This window comes from Moschus berezovskii, chromosome 7, assembly GCF_049115385.1.
Source record: "Moschus berezovskii isolate FMDL1 chromosome 7, NW_MosBer_1.0, whole genome shotgun sequence".
Lineage (NCBI taxonomy): Eukaryota > Metazoa > Chordata > Mammalia > Artiodactyla > Moschidae > Moschus > Moschus berezovskii.
The window spans coordinates 3,358,167-3,367,773 of NC_142466.1; the positions used below are offsets into that span (position 1 = coordinate 3,358,167).

At 44.8% G+C, this 9,607-nt stretch overlaps 1 protein-coding gene across 7 annotated transcripts in view; it reads right to left on the reverse strand.

The window, feature by feature from the left end:
- Nucleotides 1-6,343, reverse strand: part of LOC129540269 (liprin-alpha-1-like) — a 149,021-nt gene extending 142,678 nt beyond the window's left edge. For all 7 annotated transcript variants that reach the window (XM_088837803.1, XM_088837800.1, XM_088837799.1 and 4 more), the window contains exon 1: nucleotides 6,213-6,343. The gene's annotated coding sequence lies outside the window, so the exon portion shown is untranslated. The remainder of the gene's footprint in view (nucleotides 1-6,212) is intronic.
- Between the last annotated feature and the right edge of the window lie 3,264 nt (nucleotides 6,344-9,607).

Below are 9,607 nucleotides of genomic sequence, written 5' to 3' on the forward strand. Positions count from 1 at the left end.
TCTTGAGTAGAAGAAGGGAAAAGCAAAGTCTACAACCTTAGGAATTAGGAACACCAAAGTTACAAGCGACCTCTGCCCCAAACGTCTCATCTCTCTAATACTGAAATCTCTAAGTAAGAAATATTTGTGAAAGCTTCTTGGCCTGCCATTGTATTGTTTCCTCCTTCAAGCTGGGCCCAGAAATGTGATTTCTGGCTATGGAAAAGTGATATTAAACACAGTCATGTATATGGAAGCTTATCATGCAGCACGGTAACAATTATGCATATCATTAAATATGTCAAGCCCTGAAAGCTTTATTTCGCTGCAGTATCAAAACATCCATATAAGTTCCATGTTTGTAGTTTGCTGCTTATGCAGCATGTTCATCTGCTTGCAACTTAAAAAATAAAAGCTAAAGGGAACACTGCTGCTGCCGCTGTCACTTCAGTCGTGTCCAACTCTGTGTGACCCCATAGACGGAAGCCCACCAGGCTCCCCCATCCCTGGGATTCTCCAGGCAAGAACCCTGGAGTGGGTTGCCATTTCCTTCTCCAATGTGTGAAAGTGAAGTCGCTCAGTCGTGTCCGACCCTTAGCGACCCCACGGACTGCAGCCTACCAGGCTCCTCCATCCATGGGATTTTCTAGGCAAGGGTACTGGAGTGGCTTGCCATTGCCTCCTCCGAATTATGTGCTGAGCAAAAGTAATATATAAAATGAATTTTTTTAAAAAGCAGATAAAGAATACTACTTTAACAGAAAAATGGAAAAAGGACAAACATTTACAAAAGAAATACAAATGGCCAACAAACACATGAAAAGATATTCAACTTTACTAATAAAAACATACAAACATGATATATAACATTTTTGCCAATCAGATGAGCAAAAAGAATAACAGAACACAGCATAGGAGAGGGTGCAGAAAAAAGAATATCTTCAACATTCCCACACTTGGAGATACATTTTTCTTTTTTTTTTTGGCTGTCCTTCACTCCTTCACAGCTTGCAGAGTCTTAGTTCCCCAAACAAGGACTGAACCCAGACCAAGGCAGTGAAGTGTCTAACCACTAGACCGCCAGGAAATTCTCCATTTTCAAGTAGTACTGGAGGAAAAGTAAACTAGTTGGTATTTCAAAAAAATAGCTATGGACATCAAAAGCTCTTAAAATGTATATACTTTGATTCAGCAGACCTATTCTACAATTTATTCTAAGCAAGTAAACACAAGTACACATGATGTATAACTGAAATGTTAGTACAACACTGTTTATAAAATAAAAACCCAGAGACAATCTGAAAGTCTACCAATAAGGAATTGGTTAAACTACAGCACAACCAACACATAACACACTCACTAAAAATGATGAGCAGGATCTGTATATGCTGACTTGAAAAGACAGTAACAATACAGTAAGTGAAAAATAAAATTTTAAATGGTTTACAAAACAGCATAGAGTCTCCCACTTTTGTCAAAAATATACATACATGAAACAGAATAAAACTACCTGAATTGTTTAAAAATACAATATTATAGGGACTTCCCAGGACTCCACACTTCTACTTCAGGGGGCTCGAGTTTGATCCCTTGTCAGAGAATTAAGGTGCCACAAGCTGCACAGCGTGGTCAAAAAACAGAAACAAAACAAAAAAGGAGTAAAGTATTATAAATGCTGAAATGTTATTTTTAAATCTGTCACATGTTATTTGTGTACGGGAAAATTAAGTCTGCTAAATCTGTAAATGTGTGCTGACAATACTACTACTTGAATCAATGTTTACTGACTGTTGATTAAGTAACAAGCCAAGGGACACAAAAATGCCCTACTACAGGCAGCAAGAAAAGCAAAAAAAAAAAAAAGATGATAAACTCAGACTGAGTCAAAAATTGATTTTCACTACTGAAAAAAAATCAGATCACCTCTCAGCTGAACCAAATATTATGCACAATTTAAAAAAAAAAGTTGATATATATTCTAAATTGTTTTTCAATAATATAGTGAAATAAATGCTTCTAATCAGGATCACGTGAGTATGGACAGCAACAATCCTTTTTCCTAAGAGAACCATCCTTGAAGAAGCTGTAAGTTTCAGACAGCAGGACACAGAAGATTGAGCAAACCAAGAAATACTGACAAAATACAGCAACTGATTACATAAAGGTTAAAAGATTTTTTGTATTCTTTTTGATATTATATCTTTGACTACAGAAATCTGCAGAATCTCAGCTGAATAAGGGAATTGCTGGATTAACTGGAGGGAACAGTCTCAGGCGCCAAGGACCAGTAGAAAATGAGGGGTCTGTAAACAGTTTTCCATGCCCTAACCCTGAGAAAAGAGACATTCACTTCTTTACAGAGCAATACAAGATATCTGGGAAAACTAATTTCAGATTAAGTGACCTGATGATTATTTCATCAGAAAACAAAAAGGACTAGATACACTGAACCCTACACTTTAATTTTTATCAATGTGTAACATCAGGAATCTGATATTCCCCAATTTACCAGTTCTCTTTTGAAGATAAAAAGTAAAAGCCCATAAAATAAGGTGAGTATTTGTCCTGAAGAACAGCAATAAAGGGGATGCAGTCTTGGAACTGTCTTCAGAGGCTGGCTACAAAGCCAGACCCAAAGAACTCAGGTGGGAAAAGCAGGAGATGGCAACTGTGAAGAGGAAAGAAAGCAGGCTGAATCCCAGAAGAGACAATGACAAAAGTGGGCCCTGGGGGCTTGTCAGCAAGGCCCTGCAACAAAAGATGTTAGCAATTCTATTCCAATTCACACTTCCTGTACAGAAAGTGATTCCTTTCATCTTTCTCAGCTTAGATTTACTTATCTTGACACACTACAAATGTACGTAACATTTTGCGTTTCCAATTCAGAAATTAAAGGTTGCCTCAAACACACTGGCTACAATGGGAACAGGAGGATATTCTTTTGTCTTCTTTCAGAGTTTTCCAAGACTGCATTATAAGGATTAGCAATCACTACCTCTGAAGCTTCTTCTCTCAAGGAACATAAACAGCAAAGTACACACTGAGAGCATATCACTGCTCAAAGTGCTAGATTCCTTTTCCTAAAACTCATGTGGGTTTTGGCCTTTTGTTTTCCATATCTTTTTTTTTTTTTTTTTTTAAATAAATTCACTCTCAGGATACTGTTTTCTGGTTGCTAAAGTTTATATAGCTCCATATTTAATTCTGAGGGCCTAGATTCTTACTAATCTCAAGGTATCACTTTGCTACTTTATCTAATTTTTAAAGTCCATCTAGTCATCTACTGATTACAAAAGATAATCTAATCTTCCAGTGTGCTGAGTGATGGGGCTTAAAAAAATACAGGGAAAACATTCAAGTTCAAGATTAAAATGAACAGTAGGCATCAAAATCCAGTCCATCTTACAAATTATACATTACTTTTAAGACTAGAGAAAGCAGAAGCTCTTTTAAAACTAAAAGCAAAACTGGAAAGTTGAAAGATGGCCAGAATCTGGACTTTAAAAAAAAAAAATCAGGTTGAAATTCCAGCCTGGTTTCCCTTTTTCATTAAAATGTGTTCAGAAAATGCTCTAATATCAAGCTCCTGATTTTTCCCCCCCTTTAGCATGGTTGCATGTTTTGACTATAAAATTAGTTTAATGAGATAAACTTTGGGGACCAAGATTTTTTTAGGCCTACTAGCCTAGTTGTTTTTTCTTAAACTTCATTCACAGTGCATTCCTTGGATCCACCGAAACTGTTGCTAGTTCTCAGCATAACTCAAAGACTGTAACTCAAAGATAGATTCACCATTTACGATGCAACAGTCAGTTAAAACTGTTTTCTAGTCAAGGAGGAGTTGTTACTCTTCAAACATTCATTCCTAACCTTCCGGAAATGCCACTATTAAAAACCTTCCCTTGTTTCCTCAAGATGCTGTGACCCTTCTCACAAATCTATACTGAACAATTCCTCTGGTACATATTTCAAAATCTTGCTTTTCATTTGCACTACTGCTCTTTTTGTGGCCAACTGCAGCTTTAAACGTCTCTAACTCTAGAGATTTAGGGGTTAAAAAACACTTGAGGCCAACACTGCTCTTCCCTGTGAAAGAAGGTAAAGATGCAGTAAGAACTGTTTCCTATCACAAGTCTCCTGAAGAAAATAAAGTCAACAGCAGTCTAACATCAACAAACTAACAAGCTCAGAGTAAGTTTTCAGTATGAAATCTCATAGTTTTACCAACACATACGAAACTTAAGTTGGAGAGAGAGATTCTCTGCCTGTGAAGTGGACAACAGAGGACTTACAGGGAATTTAAAAGCCCCTCTCTCTGTCCAATGATGACGCTCTCACAGCACTGTGCTATACAAAGAAAGAACGTGCACTTTACTGTTTATCTTCCCCGCAAGGCTCCCTACTTCAAATATCTCAATCATGGCTGGGGATCTCTCTACAAAAATCCACCTCAATGTTCAAAGCACAAAACAAAGTTCAGAGGAATACAGTACCTAAGATGAAAACGGGATGAAAGAACCTACAGTCCTTTCTTCTTCTATTAATAGGGCACTGGTAGATTCGGGAGAGACGGAGAGGCAGGGAATATCAGCGGATGAGAAAAAAATAAATAACGGAGGAGGAGGAAAGAGAAGGTAGGACACTAGGCTTTACTAATTACCTTACTTTCCTGACAGTTTCAAAGCATTTGGGGGGAGGGGGGTAGAGGAAGAACCCCCTATAGAAAAAACAACACTGTAAGAAGAATTGCATCTCGATTATCTTTTATTTTCAGCTCCATCTTTGGAAGCCAGGCCACTTAAGCTTTTACATCACTTTCCTATCTTATTACCTCTATGTTGTGGTTTGGTACTTCAAACAAACACTTTTTTGTTATTTTCCTTCTTCTTCTGGAGGAAAAAGATGGCATTGATTTGCCTAAAAGTACAGATGGGGGAAAAAAAAAAGTACGGATGGAAAGCATTATCTTGAGGAGTAAATGGTTCTTAATAACAGAACTATGGATTCCTCTATCCCTTTGACTGTCAGCACATCACTAAAGGCTAAAAGAAGGCTCAAGAGGGAGGTAACATCCCCCTTGTCAAGTCTCTGTTTCCTTGCTCCTGCGATATTAGCTTTGCCAAGTAACCCAATTCCCGTAAGTAAACATTACAGGTCTCTCCAAACTACTTCTATAAAATACTATCTTGCTTGACCAACCTTATAGAGCAGTCATTTATTTCTATAGCTGCTGAGCTGCTCTGCTGTTCTGTCTGCCTACATTCAGAAGGGAACCAAAATTCAAAATTTCATTTATTCTGGGCCAAAACCCAGACCTTTTGTCCTCCTTCCTAGATATGCTGCAACTTCAAGTTGGCTCCTCTGCCTAAATTAGTGGCACATGCTTTTGTTCTTTTAAGAACGAAAGAAAACACACCCCTTTTTCTCTTATTGAGGAAGGCACCTAACTCTGATAAAGGCCTCTAGGAAGATGCTACAATGCCTTGACATGTTTGCTGCTGCTGCTGCTAAGTCTCAGAGGCTACGGATGAATCTCACCGCCCTACCCCAGGGCAAACACACGGAGCGTCCAAGGGGGCAGAGGGGGAAAGCTCGAGGAGGAATATGCAGACTTTGCAAAACTGACGGGAGGGAAGAGAGGGGACAACATTCAGGACTAGAAACAGGAGGCAGTCCAGATGCTGCGACGCCGCCCGGCCCCGGGAAGCCCCGACGCCCCCCGCGCCCCAGCGCCCAGCCCTCGGCGCACTGCCCTCCCGCCAGCGGCCGCGGCCTCCCCCCACAGCCCCCAGCGGCCCGGGAGCGCCACACGCCCCCGCGGCGCCGACCGAGCCCCAGGGCTGGCGCAGGGAGCGCGGCGCGGAGGGAGCGCGGGCCGCCCTCCAACAGGCTGCTCGGCGCGGGCTCGGGACCCAGAGGGTCAACCCCGTCCGCGGGCATCGGCCCGCCCCGGCGCCCAGCCCCAAACTCGGGCTCCTCCGCGCCCCGCCGGCCCGCCGCCCGCCCCGAGAAAGCCCCGAGACACCCCTCCACAGCCCGGCGCCCGCGGCTGTTGTTTCGGCGGCGACGCGAATAACGCTCCCTGAGGAGGAGGGGCCGCGGCCGCTGGTGCCTCCTCGGCACTGGGTCAGACCGAGGAGCGGGCAGCCGCGGCGGCACCTCCTCAGTCCCCACTCCCGACTCCTTTTCCCGCTGCGCCGGACGGGAAGGGGCCTGCACGACCCGGGGCTCACCTCACACCTCGGGGCCGGGTTCCCGGGAGGCTGCGACGCCGGCCGGGGGCGGCCGCGGGTCCCTCAGGTAAGCGGTATCAGCGACCAGCGCCGGCGAGCTTTTGCAACTGCCAGGGCGCGGGGGCGGGCGGGGGCGGGGAGCATGCGCGCGCACGTACGGCGCAGGCGCGCTGCGCTCGCTCGGCTGCGAGCTCAATTTTTGAGCCCAGCTTCTGGGTAGCAGTTAAATCAGAGAAGGCAGTGGCAACCCACTCCAGTACTCTCACCTGGAAAATCCCATGGCCGGAGGAGCCCTGTAGGCTGCAGTACATGGGGTTGCGAAGAGTCAGACAGGACTGAGCGACTTTACTTTCCCTTTCCACTTTCATGCATTGGAGAAGGAAATGGCAACCCACTCCAGTGTTCTTGCCTGGAGAATGCCAGGGATGGGGGAGCCCTGGGACCCTTGGGCATCTCCCTTCTTCTCCCTCACGACTCCACACCAGCTCTCACACTGACCATGAAAACCCTCAAACCTGTTTCTTTCTTTTGCAGAAAAATTAGCCCTCTCTAGACAACAGAGGAAGGGTGGGGTAACGCAGGGAGTCTCCCCTTTTTAATCAGACATGCCCATTATGCACCTTTTCCCCAAACCCAAAAGTAATTCCCTCCCTAAGAAGATTTTTGCCCTCATTTTAGACCAATCAGCTCAGCTTTAACCAGCTCTCCTGAGACAACATTTTTGTACTGCCTCACACATCTCTGTGAATCCTCACAGTGAAAAGTAGGCAGCATTATTATCCCCATTTCACAGACAAGGAAACTGAGGCTCTGAAAAGTTAAAGAACACAGCCAATGAGTGAATCAACATCCAGGCAAGGACTCCAAGCCAGGCGGGCCTTACTTGAAACTCTGTGCCCTCCACCACTGCCCCCGCCTTGAAGGCGCGGGTGTTTCTGTAGCTGGGAGGAAAAGCCCATTTTTAAAACAATTTCCAAGTGGCAGGAAAGGCCAGTGTGCTGCAGAGTCACGTGTGGAGCCAGGAAATAAGAACCCCTGATGCCGGGGTCATGCCAGCCTCCCAGAGCAGCTTCCAGCACTCCTGCTTCTTCCTGAGTCAGGCTCTTCCTTGACCAGAGTCACCACCATGAACACCAGGGCAAGTCCCGTCCTGCAAACAGTCACCTTGGGGCCGACCACACCATCTCCAGACGTCAGAGCTACAGAGAGGCGGCTGCAGACTTGAGGCTCTCTCAGACTACTTAATCACCGAGCATTCCTGGCAGGCAGGCACCATGCCCTTTCACCTCTACCCAGCAAGGGGCCAAGCTCAGGGGGCCCTCAATTCCAACCACCACCGTTCTTCCCTCCCTCGTGAGAAGAGGCCACCCCAACTTCAGTGACCATGGGCGCAGCTGCAGCTATTCGCGGAGCAGCTGCTGTGTGCCAGGCACTGTATACAATGACCTCCTCTCATCTTTCCAGCCCCAGGACTCAGTAGCAGTCAGCCCGTTTTACAGATGAGCAGACCGTCTAGCAAGATCACGGCAGTTTCTTGAACTTTCACAGCTTCTGCAGCAGAAGCTGGAATTGGAAACTAAGCTTGTGCAGCTGCAAAGCCGGTGCAGTTTCCACTACACAACACCCTCTATTGGAGGGGATAGTAATCCGTCCCTCCTTTCCCAGGGTTCAGACGTCATTCTTCTTCTAGGGGAAGGCACAGAAGGCTGTGTTTTTGGGGCCAAAGCACGATTCCAAAAGCCAATGCAGCTGATGGGACGAGGGATTGGGTGAAAGACTGCAGCAAGGATGAGCCTCTGGGTGAGTTTTCCCACCCCCGTGAGACCTGGGTCCCTCACTGGACTTAGAGATCAAAGAGACTCTAAGACCGAGCCTGAAATGCCAAGGGACTCCTGGGCACTTCCTGCCAGATGACTGTTTATAAACTGACAGAAAATCCACATGATACTAAATTCTGAAGATACAAAAATAGCATCCCTCTGGTGGGGAGGAATAAGTTGGGAGTTCAGGATTGACATACACACACTATTACGTTTAAAATAGATAATCAACAAGGACAGGGAACTCCGCTCTATATTCTGTAATAATCTAAATGGGAAAAGATTTTGAAAAAGAACTGATACATGTATATGTTTAACTGAATCACTTTCTTGAACACATGAAACACAACATTGTTAATCAACTGTTGTCGTTCAGTCGCTAAGTCATGTCCTTCTCTTTTCGACTGCAGCACAGTAGGCTTCCCTGTCCTTCACTCTCTCCTGGAGCTTGCTCAAACTCATGTCCACTGATGCCATCCAACCGTCTCATCCTCTGTCGTCCCTTTCTCCTCCTGCCTTCAATCTTTCCCAGCATCAGGGTCTTTTCCAATGAGTCAGTTCTTCGCATCAGGTGGCCAAAGGATTGGAGCTTCAGCGTCAGCATCAGCCCTTCCAGTGAATATTCAGGGCTGCTTTTCGTTTGGATTGACTAGTTTGATTTCCCTGCAATCCAAGGGACTCTCAAGAGTCTTCTCCAACACCACAGTTCAAAAGTATCAATTCTTAGGCATTCAGCCTTCTTTATGGTACAACTCTCAAATCCATAAATAACTACTGGAGAAACCATCGCTTTGACTATACAGACGTTTGTCAGCAAAGTGGCACTCCAATATAAAATTAAAATTTTAGAAAAAAGATCAAGCAAGTTGGGTGAAGGAGTCATGTAAAAAAGGTTATTTCTTTTTTACCAGAAACTGAAAATATATACTATAATAATTTTGAATGGTTATACTGTACTATGGCCACCTCATGCGACGAGTTGACTCACTGGAAAAGAGTCTGATGCTAGGAGGGATTGGGGGTGGGAGGAGACGGGGACGACAGAGAATGAGATGGCTGGATGGCATCACCGACTCGATGGACATGAGTTTGAGTGAACTCCGGGAGTTGGTGATGGACAGGGAGGCCTGGCGTGCTGTGGTTCATGGGGTCGCAAAGAGTTGGACACGACTAAGCGACTGAACTGAACTGTTTAAAATGATACATGTTGGGGCTTCCCTGGTGCTCCAGTGGTTAATACTCCGTGTTTCCAATGCCAGGAACCTGGGTTCAACCCCTGGTCAGGGAGTTAAGAGCCCACATGCTGTGCAGCGTGGCCAAAAAGTAAAATAATAATAATAATAACAAATTAAAAAAGAAGGACTCATGTCAATGTTTCAAAGTGTACTTTTGTCCTAAATAAACTCACCTTTTTCTTTTGGGCTCTGCCATGCAGTATGTAGGGTCTTAGTTCCCCTACCATGGATTGAACCCCGTACCCCCTGCATTAAGAGCTTGGAGTCTTAACCACTGGACTGCCAGGGAAGTCCCTAAACTCATGGTTTAAGTGTCTGAAAGCTTAAAAGAAAAAAAGCA